At 38.8% G+C, this 18,212-nt stretch overlaps 1 protein-coding gene and 1 pseudogene across 2 annotated transcripts in view; both read left to right on the top strand.

The window, feature by feature from the left end:
- Nucleotides 1–18,212, top strand: part of GALNT7 (polypeptide N-acetylgalactosaminyltransferase 7) — a 204,966-nt gene that overhangs the window by 21,380 nt on the left and 165,374 nt on the right. The gene's annotated exons all lie outside the window — the stretch shown is intronic.
- On the top strand, nt 10,682–10,782 carry LOC138171228 (U6 spliceosomal RNA; annotated as a pseudogene).

The following is an 18,212-nucleotide window of genomic DNA, read 5'->3' as shown; positions in this document are numbered from 1 at the left end:
CTTTGTTCCAGATTGCTCTCCAGAATGGTTGGATCAGTTCACAACTCCACCAGCAATGCATTAGTGTTCCAATTTGCCCACATCCTCTCCAGAATTTGTCATTTTCCTGTTTTGTCATCTTAGCCAATCTGACTGGTGAGATGTGGTACCTCATCTTTGTTTTGATTTGCATTTCTCTAATCAATAGTGATTTAGAGCATTTTAATTTCTTCCTCTGAAAACTTCCTGTTCATATTCTTTGACCATTTATCAATTGGGGAATGACTTGTATTCTTATAGATTTGACTCAATTCTCTGTATATTTTAGAAATGAGTCCTTTATTGGAGATATAGGTTGTAAAAATTCTTTCCCAGTTTCCCACTTCCCTCTTAATCTTGGTTACATTGGCTTTGTACAGAAGCTTTTCAGGAATTCTTGCATAATGGGAAGTGTGAAGAAAGAAAAAAAAAATAATCTCTAAATTTAAATCTAAGCCCATGGTAATGAATTCAGGTTTCCTGGGGAAAATTAGTTGATGTTGATTATGATACATGTAGTAGGAAAATAGGAGGGTATATGTGTATATCTGTAACTGGGAGAAGAGAAGTAGGTATCACCCAGAAAGGAATGAATCTTAGAATCCTGGAATAAGTAACCTTTAAGGAATCTTACAGATAATAATTGGTAATAACAATAACTAGTATTTATAGAGTGCTTTAAGGTTTGCAAAATTATTTTAAAATGTTATTTCATTGGATCCTCACCACAACTGAGGAGGTAGGTAGTATTAATAATAATTTATGTAACATATATATGGGCATTTATGTTGTGCCTACCCAGTACCTGGCACTGCTCTCTCTCTCTCTCTCTCTCTCTCTCTCTCTCTCTCTCTCTCTCTGTATATATATATATATATATATATATATATATATAATATACATATTATCTCATTTGAACCTCAAAACAACTGTTGGGAGGTAAGTGCTATGATTATCCCCATATTTCAGATGAGGAAACTTGGCCAGGGTCACATAAGCTAATAAATGTCTAAATTTGGATTTGAACTTAGGTATTACTCACTCTAGATCCAGTGCCCTAACTAAGCCCCTAGTCCCCTCATTTTATGGAAGAGGAAACGACTGTCCCAAAGTCACAGTGCTAGTAAATTGATTAAGCCAAGACTGGATGCCGAGTCTTTAGATACCCCAGAAAATTTTCTTCTCACTAAATTTAGGTTCATTTTTTTGGTTGGTAAGGCCATCACTGTCTTCCATTCAGGAGAATGAAGAAGGCAAAGCAAGGCCCAAGTACAATCCACCAAGGCCACCAGAGAGGGAGGACCCACCCTGGGCCTCTTAGCTGGTAAATGTCGGGGCTTTCAGGTTAACGAAGCTCAGCAGTTTCCTATAGGCCATTTGATACTGTTTCTGTCCTTATCCAGGTGGACAACATATCCTGTTTCTATGACTTATGTACGCTTTTGACCCTCCTTCTGTGCTGGGCTCCTGTAATGACCCTGCATGAAGATTCTGTTCAGCATTATGGGTTTCTGATCTTTTGCCTTTAGGCCTCTCAGACTAACTCAGATTTTTTACTAATCAGATTCTGATCTTTGTCATGCCACAGATGAACCCCTTACTCCTCCCTTGTACACTAGATGAAAGCCCCAAGAGTAGACAGACAAATTGGAAGACTATCATTCTAGACCATGGATTTTTTTTTAATTTAAGTGGAATTTTTTGAAAGTAACCATGCATATTCACATCCCCCATAGAAACTTATGCTTGATTTTAATTTTGTTGTATCATGTATTACCACCTACTCAAGACAAGAGCAGACTGATTTTTTTAAAAATGTGGGCAGCTACATGTGTCTATTTTTACAATTACAGAAGTGTACATTATGGCACCATGGATAGGACACTGGCCTAGGAGTTAGGAAACTTGAGTTCTGGACCCAACTACAGCTTTTTGATGTATCAGCTTGCAAGTCTATGACTAAATGTTTTTTGCTGTTCAGTTCTTTTCAGTAAGGTCTGATTCTTCATGACCCCATTTGGGGTTTTCTTGGCAGAGATACTGGAGTGGCTTGCCATTTCCTTTTCCAGCTCATATTGTAGATGAGGAAACTGAGGCAAACAGGGTTAAGTGACTTGCTAGGTCACTTAGCTAGGAAAATCTGAGGCCAGATTTGAACTCAGAAAGATGAGTCTTCCTATCTTGCCCAAGGTCCCAGAGTAAATAAGTGTCAGATGGTTGGGATTTGAACCTCTGACTCTGATGCTCTTTTGTCTTTCTGAGCACTCTAGAAATATTTTTCAGGACATGTAGGGATAGGATGTTCTCACTAATGTGTCATACCTGGTCATTCCAGCTGTGAAATGGTGCAAGAAATGGGCAAAGCATTGAAAAGATAAAACACATGTGTTTAGGGAGCTGCAGTTTTTTACAGTTTGATTTAGAAATAATGTTTTGCAGATTTATTCTCTGCCTGTCCTCTATATAAGAAAGAGACAGTAGGCCTCCCAGCTCAAATGATACTTTGGCAGTGTAGGGGTTTGAACTAATTTTGACTGTTCTTTCATGCATAAAGTACCCAGCCTTGAGTCAGGGAGCCAGAAATGTTCGAACTAGAAGAGGAGCTCTGCCCTGAAGGAGTTGTTTCCACTGTGGACTTTCTTCCCTAACCTTTACCCTCACATATCTCACAGTGTGATTTCTGCTTTAAAATACTTGAGCTATTGAGATTCCCCTCCTTAGTGAACAGGTAGATCTCTCTGCCAGGAAGTGAATGGGTTTACTCAAAAACTATATAAAGTAGGAACTGAGCCTGGCATTTAAGCCCACCCCCCCCCACCCCGTCCTGGCTCCAAACTTCTTTTTCAGGTTTATCTCCCACTAGTCTTTCATATAGCTTCTTTTTCCAGACAAGTCATACTACTCATCAACTTCATGTTAATCAGTCTCCTACTCTCTTTGTTCCTTGGGGCACGCTGGTACCACGCAAGTCACACAGGTTCTCTCCCTGCCTCTTTCCCACCATCTCTGACTGCTGAAATTAATTAGTCAAGTTTACTTATGTGCCAGGCACTGTGCTAGGGATACAAAACAAAAAGGCAAAAAACAGTCTCCCTTGGGGCGGCCAGGTAGCACAGCAAGTAAGAGCACTGCCTCCAGTGTCGGGATGACCTGGGGATCAAATCTGGGCTCAGATACTCAGCACCACACCCAGAAATAACTGGCCGTGTAACCTTGAGCAAGTTACTTAACCCCGATTGCTGAAAAAAACAAAAAAAAAACAGTCTCTCCCCTTAAGGAGAGACTAATGGGGGAGACCATATTCCAAAAGTCTCAGTGCAGTTAATTAGTTCAATTTATTATTATATATTAATTAGTATGTTAGCTTGTGTGTGTGTGCATGTGTTTGTTTTAGCTAAGATGTGTGTGTATGTTTGTATTAGCTAAGATGTGTGTGTATGTGTGTGTTAGCTAAGATGTGTGTATGTGTGTGCTTGTGCTTACAAGATACTAACAGAAATTAGGTGGCATGGTTGGGGGGGGGGGGGCAGCCTAGAGCATTGAGCCTGAATTCAGGAAGACCCAAGTTCAAATGCAACCTCACACAGTTAACAGCTATGTGGACAAGTTGTTAAACCTCCCTCGGCCTCAGTTTTTTCCTGTAAAATGGTTATAATAATAACACCTACCTCCCCAGTCTTGTTGTGATGATCAGATGAGATAATATTTGTAAAATGTTTTTGCAAATCGTAAAGCACTATATGAATGCTAGCTATTTTAGCATTATCATTATTGTTATTGTTAATAAAGAAGAGATACAAGATTACCTTAATTGGGAACACTCTAGTACCTGGGAGGACCAGTAGAGACTTCCTAGTAGAGTTTTTAAGGAAGCCAAGAACAACCGGTGTGAATACATGGAGAGAAGAGATGGATTATGGTGTGGAAGGAATAGCCTGTCTGGAGAAGAGTAAAATGTAAAAAGTCAAGAAAGGTAGGAAAGGGCCAGGTTATGAAGTGCTTTAAATGTCAAATACAGGACTTTATAATAGGGAGCCACAGGAGTTTGAATGAGGAAGTGTGATGTGGTCTAGCTCAACTCAAGGGCTTTCTCCTCCATTGAAACCTTAAGAACTCCCAGTAGCTGAGGGTGAACTTTCCTCCCTGAAATTTAGAATGCTAGTTTGGGTTTTATATCCATGATAGGATCCTAAATTGAACTGAAACAGGGCCTTAGAGGTCATCTAGTAACACCCCTTCGTTTTAGAGAGGAAATGACTGAAGTCTAGAGAGAGGTGTTAGGGGACTTGTTCAGGGCAAGATAGGAAGTTAATAGAGCTGAGATGCTTTTCACATTCTATCTTCTGTTGTGAGTTTTTACAAATCTCTCTTCATGCATCACCTTTCTTTACCCTCCCCCCTACCCCCAAGTTCTAATCTCCTTGAAATTGGGAACTATCTTTGTTCACCTTTGTATCCTTGGTCTTCCTAGCACTGCCTTACTTGTAGTAGGAACTTAAAGAATTGAAAATTAATTCATTTTTGAAATTTTAGCTTGTTACTCTTTTCTTGAACAGAATAATGCCTCCCTGCTCTTCTTCTTCCTCTTCTTTTTTAATTAATGTATTTGTTTTTAGTTTATGATATTCAGCTCCACAAGCTTTTGATTTCCAAGTTTTCTCCCTCTCCCTCTTCTCCCACCTCCCCACTTCCCCAAGACAGCATGCAATCCAGTATAGGCTCTACATATACATACACATTAAAAATATTTTCACCTTCCTGCTCCTCTTTATCCCCTTCACATGATTCTTGAATTGTCCAAGCATTTTTCTTCTTGCCATGAATTTCATAGTTAAAAATCACATATTTTACAATTAGCAGATAAAGCTCTACTAAGTTGTTGGGACAGCTTTTTGGTCTGTAGCAAGTGGTTCATCGTTACTGTTTAAAAAGCATTTCTTTAATTATTAATGAGTTGGTGAAGGTTTAGGTGTCAAGAAGGAAGGAACTGGAATTTGGATGAAGTGCTTGCCCACCTTTCCTCACCCTTTCTTCCCTATCAACCCTTCAGTTATGCTTGTTGCTTTTCATTCTTCACTGGTTCTCTAATTAGTCTGTATCTTATAGCTTATAGACACTGTCCCCATCCCCAATTCCAATTCAGTATTCTTGGTGTACTTTCATCAGAATCATCTTAATTGTTGAGAAAGATATTATTGAGAAAAAAATTCAAAGATGCTATTATACTGCCAGTGACATATTGTTTTAATAGTTCTGGTAACATTTTTTTTTTTAAAGCAATCGGGGTTAAGTAACTTGCTCAAGGTTACACGGCCAGTTATTTCTGGGTGTGGTGCTAAGTATCTGAGCCCGGATTTGATCCCCAGGTCATCCCAACTCTGGAGCCGATGCTCTTACTCGCTGAGCCACCTGGCCACCCCTTCTGGTGACATTTTAATGAAAAACAGTTACGTTAAATTCCTTTAGGCAAAGCTGTGAGGGAGATTTAAATTGGTGCATTGAGATAGACCGAGCAGTGTTGAAAAATAAGGGAGAGAAGCATGGGAAGATTTATATGAAATGATGCAAGGTGAAATAAGGAAAACCAGGAAAACAATATACACAATGATTTTAACAATCTAAATGAAAAGAATAATAATAAAAGAAACCAAAGCTGAACACTGTGTAATATAATGTTCAAGTTTAAAATGGCCATGGAAAAAGAGAGGAGAAAATGTAACTACCTCCTCTTTTTATAGAGGTGGATCACTCAATTGATACATTGGTTAGTTTTTCTGAGCTGCCTCCCTCCCTCCAGTCCCTCCCCACCCATTAAGAAGGCAAGAAATGTTACCCGTTATACATATAAAGTCATGTAAAATAGGAAATGAAGGTATTATAAAAACAAAAGATAAATACAAATTTGAAAAATAAGGGGACCATATTAAATTCAATTCAGTAAAAACATTTATTAAGAACCTACTACTGTGCTAAATTCTGGTGATATAGATTAGAAAAAAGAAAGGCCTTGCACTCAGGGAACTTAATAGTTGAATAGTTGAACTTAATAGTCTAATAGTTGAAACTGGGCTTCTGCACTCAATGAAGGAGAACTTTGGGAGAAATTTATAATTCCGCCCTTCAGCCTTCTAATCTGAGGAGAGAGGACATATCCTAGGAGAGAGATGATATCCTAGACTTAGTGATGAGATTAGAAGTGACTAGTTTGTCCTGGGAAGGTCAGCTCCTATGATTCAGTGTTGGAAACTGATTTTTTTTTTCAGTCAAAATGACATTAAATGAGAAGTCTTACCATTTACTTTGCTTCTACAACCTAAGGACCATGAAACCTTTCTGTCTGATTTGTAGCTGAAATTTTCCATATGTGGTATCTTTACCACAGAGAGAACAAGTCTTACTTTTCTGTCCATATCTTAGCACTCAGCTATTCACATAGCAAGCACTTTAAAAATTCTTTATTCCTTCATTTTGGGGAAGGAGGAGGTGCTGGTTGAGAAGGGGCGGTTGACTGGGAAGAAATAACTTTATTCCTCAAGCTCTGGGAGGTCTAGCTTCAGGTATTACTGGGCATAGTAATGCAGTTTCAGGAGAAACAGTGTAAATTGCTTGTTTCTTTTTGTGAAGCATCATAGCCTTCATTAGCGCCTTGGCATGATCGGAAAGGAGCATCATTCTGCTGCTAGGCCAAAGGTGAAGGAGGATGCCAAGTTTTGTGTTAATCTTCACAGCAAGCCTCTCCTAAAATCCCTCCCTTGTCTGAATACCTTCTCTCTCTACCAAAGGCAGCCTTTGCTTGTATTCTTTCTTAGTCTTCATCCAAATTGGGTTCTCTCCGTGCTGGATGAGTGAGTGGAATACAGAACAGAGAGCCTGCTGTTGCATCATAGTTTATTACTGTATGTGTCCCAAATCTGGGGCATATGCCCACATACATAACCATGCATTCATGTGTGCACACAAATGTGCATTTATACATCCCAGCACTTAGTACATTTATACATATAGACACACAAAATCTGGAACACATGGTGGGGGTAGGGAAGGAAAGAATAAAAATTTATATATACATGCCAGGCACCATACAAAAGCACTTTACAAATGTTATCCTATTTCATCATCACAATATCTCTGCAAGATAGGTTCTTTTATTATCCCTATCTTACAAGTGAGGAAATTAAGGCAAAAAAGTGCACAGGGTCATACAGCTAATAAAAGTGTCTGAGGCTGGATTTGAACTTTCTCTGACTCCAGAAAGCTCTCTCTCCACTGTGCCACCGAGCTGCTTTCTGGCATACCTTTGTTCTTTACCGAAACAACATTGTCTACCTTGCTTTAAAAGAAGGTTCTTCAGGACCTGCCATAACTGGACAGTGACATGTACAGGCTTGAGGCCATCTAGCTTCTGGGACCTTAAGTGGGAAGGGTGCACAGCCTCCTTCCTGCTCTGCATCACTTGGAATATAATTCAAATGGGGCCTGGTCCCCTTAATTATTTCAGTTCATCAGAAAGCAAAGTATCATATGCATGCTGGAAAGTGAGTCTCAATCTCAGGTTATCACTATTCAAGAATATATATACCTATACATACATACATACAATGATACACAGATATCTTTAGAACTATCTATCTCTCTATATGTATATACTGGCATATACATATTTGCACATTAAATATATATGTACATATGCACATACTAATGTCTTATATATGTTTTAGCCTGGCATGAAGGTGACCCCACTTCCCTCAGGCAATGCCTTACCTTAACTAAAAGGTTAGGACTTGGCTATTGACTGTGTTCCTGTCATCCAAGGACCCACCTGGCATTGGTACATGAATAGCAGGCCAACCACCCATTGATAATTCTTTTGAGTACAGCAGTCATGAAGACTATCTGCTAATGCAAAGAGGGCTTACAAATGCATCTGTGGAGAACTGGGGACACAGGCCAATGAAATCACTATGTCTCTGAGGCACCAGAAGCATTCATAAACAGCAAAACAAACGATTTCAAAGCAATTAAAGTTTGAAGGTAGCAGGGCAGAGGATGATAGCTGAAATATTTAGTAGCGCCAAGGAGAATAGATAGCTTTGTCCTTAAAAGACAAACGCCATTATCTACAACCAAATTAGCATTTTCCTTTTAATGATACTAACCTCCTTTTTTAAGTCAAGCTATTGTCTTGCTTCCTCCCTGTAGGAGTTTCCCACAGTACCCAGAGTAGTGATAACCTGATACTGAATCTTGCTTTTCAACATGATTATCATCCTTTCTGTTACTTACCCTGCTTCTTGATGAACTGAACATTTATATGTATGTAGGCATGCATGTGTGTACATATGTATGCATATATACGCCTATGTATGTATGTATGTATGTGTATATCCATGTGTTTATATGAAGTATATACATGTGTACCTCTACCAGTGTGGGTCAGCATCTTCTTTGCAACTTAAATCTTAGAGTCAATCTAGAGCAGAGATGTCAAACATGCCTACCAACATTTCCAGTTCCCCTTCAACCAGATTAAAATGTAATTGCAAAACACTCAACAAAGTAAATAAAAACATGGTATAACATAGACAATGTTAAGTTGTAGTTTTCTAAGTCATTCTGTGGCCAGCAGAGGTCTGTTTCCATTGGAGTTTGACACTAATGGATTGTAGAGGATGGAGTTAAGAACTAGGTTCCAACTGGACCTCAGTCAGTCAGTAAACATTTCTTTAGAACCTATTATGTGTCTGGCACTATGCTAAGATTGGTGATACAAACGTAAATAAAAAGAAGGTTCCCGCCCTCAGAGAGTGAGGTGGGGCCAAGGGGTGGTAACCTCTGATATCTGCTGACTTATATCAAGTCATCTAACTTCTGAGTGTCTGCTAGCAATTCTTAGTCTCTAAGTGGAATGAGTGGAGGGATTTCTACAATGGGAGTTTCTAACATTGAAGTCATAGGCTGAGAACACCCCACCCCAAATCCTTAATTAATTTGACTGGCCTTGGAGGAACAGGGAATTGGAAAGGAAACGTGTGGTCCCCATCTATTTTCTCACTCGCATTTTAAGCCCCTCTCTTGCCAAAGAAAGACAACCTACTTCTAAGTTCTTCTTACTTTCAAAGTTTCCTATTTCTAGGCCTCACTGAAGAGGGGAGGGGTTATGTTGTTCTGGAAAACAATTCTTCCTCTTCTCACCCACCTTGAAATCCAATTTTTACCTTGTCCTACCTTTTTTTTCCCCTTAAAGCGTGCATGAAGCAATATCTGGATTAAGGATTTCTCTGCCAAAACTTGTCCTTCGCCCCCATCTCCTTTTATGAATCTTGGGTCTTCAGAGAACCTAATAGACAGAGCACCTTATGGACTCTCCTCTATTTTCTTCTCCCTTTCGCTTAAATGACTCCAGAAATGCTTGGTTTGTCAGTATAGAAGTAGTTGTAATTATAGTCATTTACCTTGAATTGCTTACTAGTTATACCTAATTATCATGTAGCACAATAATGATTATGCATATCATTCAATATGTGTCAGATTAACCTGGTTCTTAGTTTTATTTTATTACAACACTAAGTTCAGTTCGGGTTTTCTCAGTTTTCTTAGTTGGGTCTTAAAACATGATAGGGAATTCCTAACTCTTCCCCCCCCTCCCCCTCCCCCCCCCCCCCCCCCCCCCCCCCCCCCGCCTTTCTCTGCAGTGGTCAGATATTAAATGTAAGGCTGCAGGCTTTCCATATAGTATCCAGCAATCTGTCAGTGTTTGGAAGATGGCCATGGTTTGTCCTGGAGATGCTTAAGGTCAAGTAGTGCTGCCAGGAAGTTAAGCAGAGCAGATAGTTTCTGGGGTGGGCAGATGACTGGAGAATGATTCCAAGTCTCTTTTATTTGCAAGCCAAATTGGAAGAAAGGGTCCTTTTGTATTTGCTTTTGGTGACTGCCAGCCTCTCTTAAATAGAACTTATATGTATATTTTTAGTGCCCAGGGACTTTTGGAATGATTCCTTCCATAGGTTAGTAACCATCTATCATGGAAATGTTGGGTTTGGGCCCTAAACTATGCATTTGACCTGGAGTGCATAGTACCTATTTTGGAAATTCTGAGCTTTTCCAATAAATCTACTTTTATCTTATTTTAAGCATTTTCCTAGAATCATACATTTAGAGCTAAAAGGTCATTCAGAAGCCATCTCATCTAACCCTCTAATTTTTATAGATGAAGAAACTAAAGCCCAGTGCATTTAATCATTATCTTCTTTCTATTTGAAATAAGAAATTTTATATTAATTCTACTTCTGAAAACCACTCCCATTTCCTCTGTCATTTTGACTGTCCCTCTTTGAATTGTGTCCCTTCCCATTTTACAAGGCCCTTCTAACTGTATTAAGGTTATATTGGGGGTATTGTGAACCTGAATGAGAGCAAAAAGTGACTAGAAAATTAGCATAACCCCAACTCAGATCACCTCCTAGAATATGGCATCCTCACTAAGCTATCATGGTAATGAACCTCTTTAGATTATCAGATTGTCAAGAGAGTTGTGGGCAGTGTCCCAAGCACCTGGCAAATGGCAGGCACTTAATAAATACTTATTGATAGACTGATTTGGTTGATTTAGGATTCAAGTATCAGGACAAGGAGAGAGGAACTATTTATTAAATTTACCTGACCTGTGCTCACTTCAGCAGCACATATACTAAAATTAAAATAATGCACAAAGATTAGCATGGCCCCTGCACAAGGATGATATGGAAATTTGTGAAGTATTTCTTTAAAAATAAAAAATTAATTAACTTGCCCATCTTGTATTCCATTCCATCAGAGTTCTGCTTATTCACAGGAATAGGCTACAAATAGATTAATTTTACCTCTTCTAGGTAACTTCATTGTGTTTAATGTGAGCCCTGTGGAAGGAAGAGGAGTAAGTACCTTAACTAGAAGAATTGGGAAATGATGAAAATTTCAGGTACCTGAGTAGGTTAGGAGGGGAGGTATTTTGGGCCAGAGAGGGCCTTTCCTACTTTGTTACCTTGGGCAAGTCTTTCCTCCCCTCTGGACCTATGTTTTCCTGTTTGTAAAGTGATGTGTTGGGACAAGATAACGTGTAAGGTCCATTCTAGGTCACACTTTTTGAGGTACAGCATCAGATAGTCAAGGGTGATTGTACAGCATTTGTGTGTATGTTTGCTAGTGTTCTATTCATCTCTAATAACTTTCTTGATGATGCTTTGCATTTTGTTGTTCCCAAGTGAAGAGTCTCCACCGATATCGAGTTCCAGCACTAAAAAGCTATGCCAAGAGAATACAAATGCTGGCAAACCCTGCCAAGCTCTGAGTACGACCTAGTGAAGGAGTTGGGGCTGTAATCTGAGAGCCAGCCCAGTTCAATTCAGAAAAATTCATGCACAGAATGTAGGCCACAATGGGAGGAATTTCCCTATTCACACCAAACTACGAGGGCCACTTGGTATGATGCAAACTTAGTCCTTTTAGAGATAAAGATAAAATATGGGGAAAAGTGCCCAGGAAGTGTCACAGCATGATACAGTGGAAAGAGGACCAGCTCTGGGATTAGATAACGGGAGCTTCAAATCCCACTTCTTCTTATTTTTTTTCTTTTTGAAGGGCAATTGGGGTTAAGTGACTTGCCCAAGGTCACATGGCTAGTTTTTGTGTTAAGTGTCTGAGGCCAAATTTGAACTCAGGTCCTCCTGACTCCAGGGCTGGTACTCTATTCACTGCACCACTTAGCTACCCCGAAATCCCACTTCTGATGTAGGTGATCTCAAAGGTCCTGATAGGTTATGAATCTGTGATCCTTTTACTAATAGTGTTGCCTTGGCAAATTGTTTTGAGTTCTTGGGCCTCATTTCCTCTTTCTATAAAACTAGAACAAATTATCTCTAAAGTTCCTTCCAGGCTTACCTATGTATAATAGGGTTTGAATCCAGCATCCCGGGTGACTTTATTATCAGAAAAATCCATACCAAACATTAAGTTGTTAAACAGGAAGGAAAAAAAAAGACGACCCCATCTAATCTCTGTTGTCATGGTTCTAATAACCTCTTGCAACATTTATTATGAACATTTTAAATAATATAAAATTTTGTGCCTTCAGCCCATCACCATAACATTTAATCATCCAGTAAAGCAAATTCGATTTTGAATAGTTAATTTCTGCTTTTCCATTTGCAAATGGGTTTAAAGTTCTGTTTATAGTTGGAATTTGAGAACTAATTAAAATGCTTTCTTACCTGTTCAACAAATTGGCCTTCCTTCTCTGTTCTTCCTTTATTGTACTTGGTTAAGTTACAAATAGTGTTGGAACATTAGAAGCTAATGGAGGGATAGAGGAAACTAGCAGAGCAAACTAATTAGGATTTATATGGCTCAGCTTTTATGCAATACGCTAATAATGTCATAAAGCTTTTCCCAAATGATGCTGCACATGCTTTAGATTGTTTTGAAGTTCTGGAAGGGGGTGGGGCTGCTAATGTTTTTGTTTGTCAACGGAGGAAGGCCTTCTAGTTGCCTAGGGGTTAATGCACAACATGTTGCATTTTTTTCCCCCAAATGTCTTGAAGGCTGTGAGGAATTGTTCTTGCCAAATTTTTCACATTCACAGAAATACTCTGTGGCTTTGAATGTAAATTCAAGAACTCAATATGTTCGGGTACAAGGGAAAGATGGTGTTTACAGATTTTCAATGATACCAAGCTTAGGAACTAAGTTTGGATACTTGTCCTACAGGTAATTTCCAATGAGCACATGTTTGAGACTATAGCCTACTATAGGAACATCTACATCTGGATTTCTGATATTTCTAAATGGAATCTTTAAAAAGAGCCTTTTCATTTTGTGGAGGGGTCAAGAAGGGGGAGAAGCTTGGATATCAAAGAGAGCCTTGGTGTGTATTGCAAACCTAAGAAATTTGGCTCAGGTTTTCAAAGCTAAATTTAAATTCTTTGGACCAGCTGGGACCCATGTAGTACAGTGGAAAGACCACTGTATTTGGTGTTAGAGGATTTGGATTTGAATCCCAGCAATGAACTGGATATGTTACCTCCAGTAACATTGGGCCAGTGACTTAAATTCCCTAGGTCTCTGTTTCATCCTCAGTATAATAAAGGAGTTGGCTAGACATATAAGAGCCCTTTTAGCTTTGATCCAAGATCCTATGACTTAATAGGTCCCAAATATAAAGTCCTTTGTTTGTTCTGAGTAGAGCTAACATGAAATTACTCCAGGTAGTATGCAGTTATGCCTGGAAAAAAGTGGCATGATAGCTACTTCACTCCTTGTACCTTCCCCTAAGATTTAACTCATTTTCTGGTGATTGGGGAATTCAGATCATGCTATTAAATTATGACTCAAGATAGGGCATCCCAAGGGTGGATTTGGTCTAGAACAGCTTGTAATTCTGTCTATCTCCAGAGCAGAAAACCCAGAGCAGGAGACTAGGCTAGTTCTGGTTCTATATTGGGTAGATTCTTTGGTCTAGGGCATTCTAAGCCTGCCCTCCCCACTCCTCAGATAAAAAAACTAGGGCGAATACTAAAGACCACCACAGCTTCTTGAGTGTAATGGAATAGCAAAGTCCTTAAAGTGACATCCAACTCTAATGCATTGTTGGTGGAGTTGTGAACTCATCTAACCATTCTATAGAACAATTTGGAACTGTGTCCAGAGGGCTATATAGCTGTGCATACCCATTGATCCAGCAATACCACTGCTAGGTCTATATCCCAGAGACACTAAAAAAAAATTAATAACAATAAGAGAAAATGACCTATTTGTACAAAAAGATTTATAGTTCTTTTTGTGGTGTCTAAGAATTATAAATTAAGGGGATACCCATCAATTAAGGAATGGCTAAGCAAACTGTGGTATATGATTGCAATAGAATATTATTTTACTAGAAGAAATGACAAGCAGGATGATTTGAGAAAAATATGGAAAGACTTACATGAACTGATGTTGAGTGAAGTGAGTAGAATCAGGAAAATGTTACACAGAGTAACAGCAAAGTTTTACAATGAAGACTTGTGAATGACTTAGCTATTTTCAGCAATACAATGATCCAAGAGAATCCCAAAGGACTAATGATGAAGCATACTATTTGCCTCCAGGGAAACAACTGATATTATTTGAATACAGACTGAAGCATGCTATTTTCCCTTTTTTCTTTTATTTAAATCTTCTTGTACAAAATGACTAATATGGAAATGTTTTACGTGATTGCACGTGTATAACTTACTTGCTTACTGTCTCAGGGTGGGAGGAGGGAGAGAGAGAATTTGGAGCACAGAACTTTAAAATGAAGTTTAAAAAATTGTTCTAATATGTACTTGGGGGAAAATCATATATATGTATATGTGTGTGGATATGTATAAAAAATGAAGATGATTGACCTTTAATAAAAAATGACATCCAATTCAAGTCATAATTTATTTCTTAGTACTACTAGGTTCTAAATCAATCAATGAGCACTCATTAAGTTCCAACTACATAGTATATATCAGGGACCATTTTGGCATTGTTTTTAGTCATCACTCATGCTGGGGTTACAAATACAAGAATTAGAGTCCCTTCCATCAAGGAATTTAGATTATATAGTAAGAAACAGCACAAATGGATAAGTATGTTCTAGGTAATTTTGAGGGGAAAACATGAGCAGCTTAGAGAGATTAAGAAAGCCCTCAAGTAGGGAGGCCTTTGAATTTGGCTCAAACTTTGAAGGAAACTGGGGGTTCCAAGAGGCAGAAATGAGAAAGGAATGCATGGTCGTCATGGGAGATGTCTGTACAAAGGCATGGACATGGGATGTCACATGTGAGGAAGAGCAAAAAGGCTGGTTTAGCTAGACTGTACAGTGTGTGAAAGAGAATGGTGTATCATAAGCCTGGAAAGATGGACTCGAGCCAGGTTGCATTTGATAGTAGCCCCTGGAATTTATTGATCAGATGAGTAATCTGGGGCCTGTGTGATACTTTGGCAGCCTGGATGGATTGAACAGGGGGAGAGTCTGAAGGCAGGAATGCCACAGGGAGGAAGAGGACTTGGCCTAACATTTGGGTCATGTGAACCGATAGTAGATAGAAGGAGCCGGATGCCAGATAGGATCAGCAAGATCTGGCATTTGATTGGATATGTGGGTTAAGGAAGAAGGAGGAGTCTAAGATGAGTCCAAGATTGTGAAGCTGAGTGATTGATTAGAAGGAAGATTTCCCCAATGGAAATAGAGAAATGAAGTGTCTCCAAAGTGGGAAGACAGGAGTGACTTTCACTAAAAACTTTTGGGTGAATAATCTGTGACCCAAAATATTCCAACTAACATTTAATTTATTGGAAAGTGTTTGTTAATTCCACACTGAATTCTATTACTCCTTCTAAAAAAGACATTCAGATGAAACTGATTTGGGTTGGACCAGAGATGAGGAATTTTTTGTTCTTGTTCAGTCATTTCAGTCATGTCCAACTTTTTGTGATCCCATTTGGGGTTTTCTTGGCAAAGATACTGGAATGGTTTGCTTTTTCCTTCTCTGGCTTATTTTAGAGATGAAGAAACTGAAGCAAACAGGGTTCAATGACTTGGCCAGGGTCACACAACTTTGTTGTCTGAGACCAGATTTGAACTTGGGAAGATAAGCCTTACTCTAGGCCTGGAACTCTATCCACTGTACCACATAGCCACCCAGCGATGGGGAAAACCAGGTTTATTTCAACCAAGGGCGTATTGGTTCTTAATGAATAAAGAAACCAGTGGAATAGTAAGAAATGTTCTGTGTAATATGTGTGTAGTGAGTATTAAGAGTAGTGAGAAATAAAAGATATTTTCCTATATGGTTGCAGTTGACTCTTTAATTAGAACAAAAGATAAAAAAAATAGTTCATGTATTGATGGAATATAGATAGGAGATTAACTGATGCCAAGGCAGTGAAGGAAGGCCTCATTCCTCTAGGAAGCCAGCAGTCAGGATTTTGGAGAAAGGGGAGCGACAATTCCAAAAACATCTCCACTTTTCAGACACTGTCGAAAAAGTGTTAATGGCCGCATGAAACTACCTAAATTGACAAAGGTGGCACATTGATTCAACTGCCTGACTTGTAGACTGGAAGACCAGCGTTCAAATTCCCTCTTAGACACTTACAACTCATGTGACCCTAGAAAAATCTTTTAACCTTGGTTTCATTTTCCTCATCTGTAAAAAGGGGGATAATAGTATCTATTTCTTAGAATTTTTGTGAGAATCAAATAATATTACAATATAAGATTAAAAATAGAAGTGTTTATATAAAAATATAAAATAAAAATGCAAACCTTAAAGTGCTATGTGAGTTATTATAATAATGAAATGTCCTTAAATATAAGGATGTTGTCTCTTATTATAGCATAATGATATGTGTGAAAGTAAAACTACTTTACAAACCTTGAAGTACTATGTGTTATTATCATCAACATCATCACCATTATCAATTACTAAGATAGGATCATAGAATCACAGATTTAAAGGTGCAAGATACCTTAAAAACCATTTTAGTGCATCCTTCTCATTTTATACATATGACTTGCAGAGTCACACACAGGCAGTAAGTGGCTTTCCCAGGATTCAAACCAGGTACTCTGAGTCTAAATTCAGGACTCTTTCCATGTTACCACATCGTTTATAGTTGTTCCAAAGAATTTAAAATCGGCTAACTATGGACGAAAGAAAGCCATGTTAATATTTCCTAGTCCTCATTTTTTTGTGTGTAGAGGAGGCTTCTGGAGATGGAACACCTCTGGGAAGCTTGGAAGTGAACTTATTATCTCCGATTCCAATCCTGTTTTCTGTCCTGAGAAACTTTAAGAGAACTGTTCTTAAAGGGGAACTAACTTTAGTCCTACTAACAAAAATCTTAGTCCTCAGAACATTCTTTTGGTTAGTTGGTTGGTAGCAAGTGAAGGTCGTACATGTAACAAGAATGACATCAAGAGTTGGTACTCAAAGCATTTTCCATCCTAGAGTTTTGTTGGGACGTGATTCTGTGCACCTGTGATTTAAAGAAACTCCAGACTTGCAGAATACCCTGAAAGACCAAGCATATTTCTGCATCAGTTGGTCCTTCTAGTATAAGTAGCAAGGGAAATGAGATAAAGATGAAGTGCCTTGTTGAAGCTTAATGTGTGTGAGGAGCTAGAAAATGCAAGGTTCTCAGGATGGGGGAAGGGGAGGATCCAGCACCTCTTTGCCTTCCATTAAGGTTCTCTCTTTACAAGGTCTGGGAAGAAAGCCCAGCTTCATAGACTCAGTCACCAGCTCTGTGAAATTATATTCCCTCCTCAGCTTAGATAGTATTCTTGACTGCTGCTGCAATTTCCTGGGCTTTTAGCAATTTTTCACAGTGTATGAAGACTGTACTACTTGAATCATATTATCATGTCTTCCTGGATGGTAAAATAAGGAATGTTCACATTTGCTTGTAGGACTGTAGGGGTTCAGTGGAGGGAGAGGAGGAGGGAAAGGGCAGAACGGGGGAAGTATTCTGATAATCTCTGGCTCCAGACTTAAAATGATAACAATTCAGATCCCAACTAGTCAGTAGGAATGGTATCCTCTGTCTTAAAGTATTCAGGTAAGAGAATAAGCTGATTGTTTCCTTCCTTCGAAACCTTTCATGGTTAACGGAATGCAAGGTGAGCATATTTCCTTGTTTTTTGTTTATGAACTTTGTATAGAACTAAATCTATAATTAGCAATAATAGTTAAAAGGCACTTATAACTTAAGTTTAATTGTAAAAAATGTCTACTCTTAAGCTTGGGAGTTATGAGTTGCAATGGACTAAGCTAATTCTTTTCTGTACTGCCTGGCACTACTGATATAGTGAGCCCTGGGGAGTTGCTGGGTGAGGAGGAGAGAGCGGCTACCCACCCAGGTTGGAAATGGAGCAGTTAAGAGTTTCTGTACAGATCTGTATGGGGATCTAGCCTATCTATGACTGACTGCTGTACTTCTAGCATTGGCAAGACAAGGAAATACAGCCCCCCAAAAAACAAGATCTATAATATTGTAATAGTTTTATTTGTCTAGAAAATGTATGTGTAGCATATGTGAGGTAGAAAGATTGTTCCAATTAGAGGTAATAGATAAGATCCTAAGGGGGGAGGGGGAGGGAGTGTGTGTGTGTGTGTGTGTGTGTGTGTGTGTGAGAGAGAGAGAGA

Source organism: Petaurus breviceps, unplaced genomic scaffold (assembly GCF_028583685.1).
Source record: "Petaurus breviceps papuanus isolate PSGF00001 unplaced genomic scaffold, PetGlider_PUasm1.0 126, whole genome shotgun sequence".
Lineage (NCBI taxonomy): Eukaryota > Metazoa > Chordata > Mammalia > Diprotodontia > Petauridae > Petaurus > Petaurus breviceps.
Note: the sequence above shows the minus strand (reverse complement) of the source record. Positions and strands in the feature narration are given on the sequence as shown.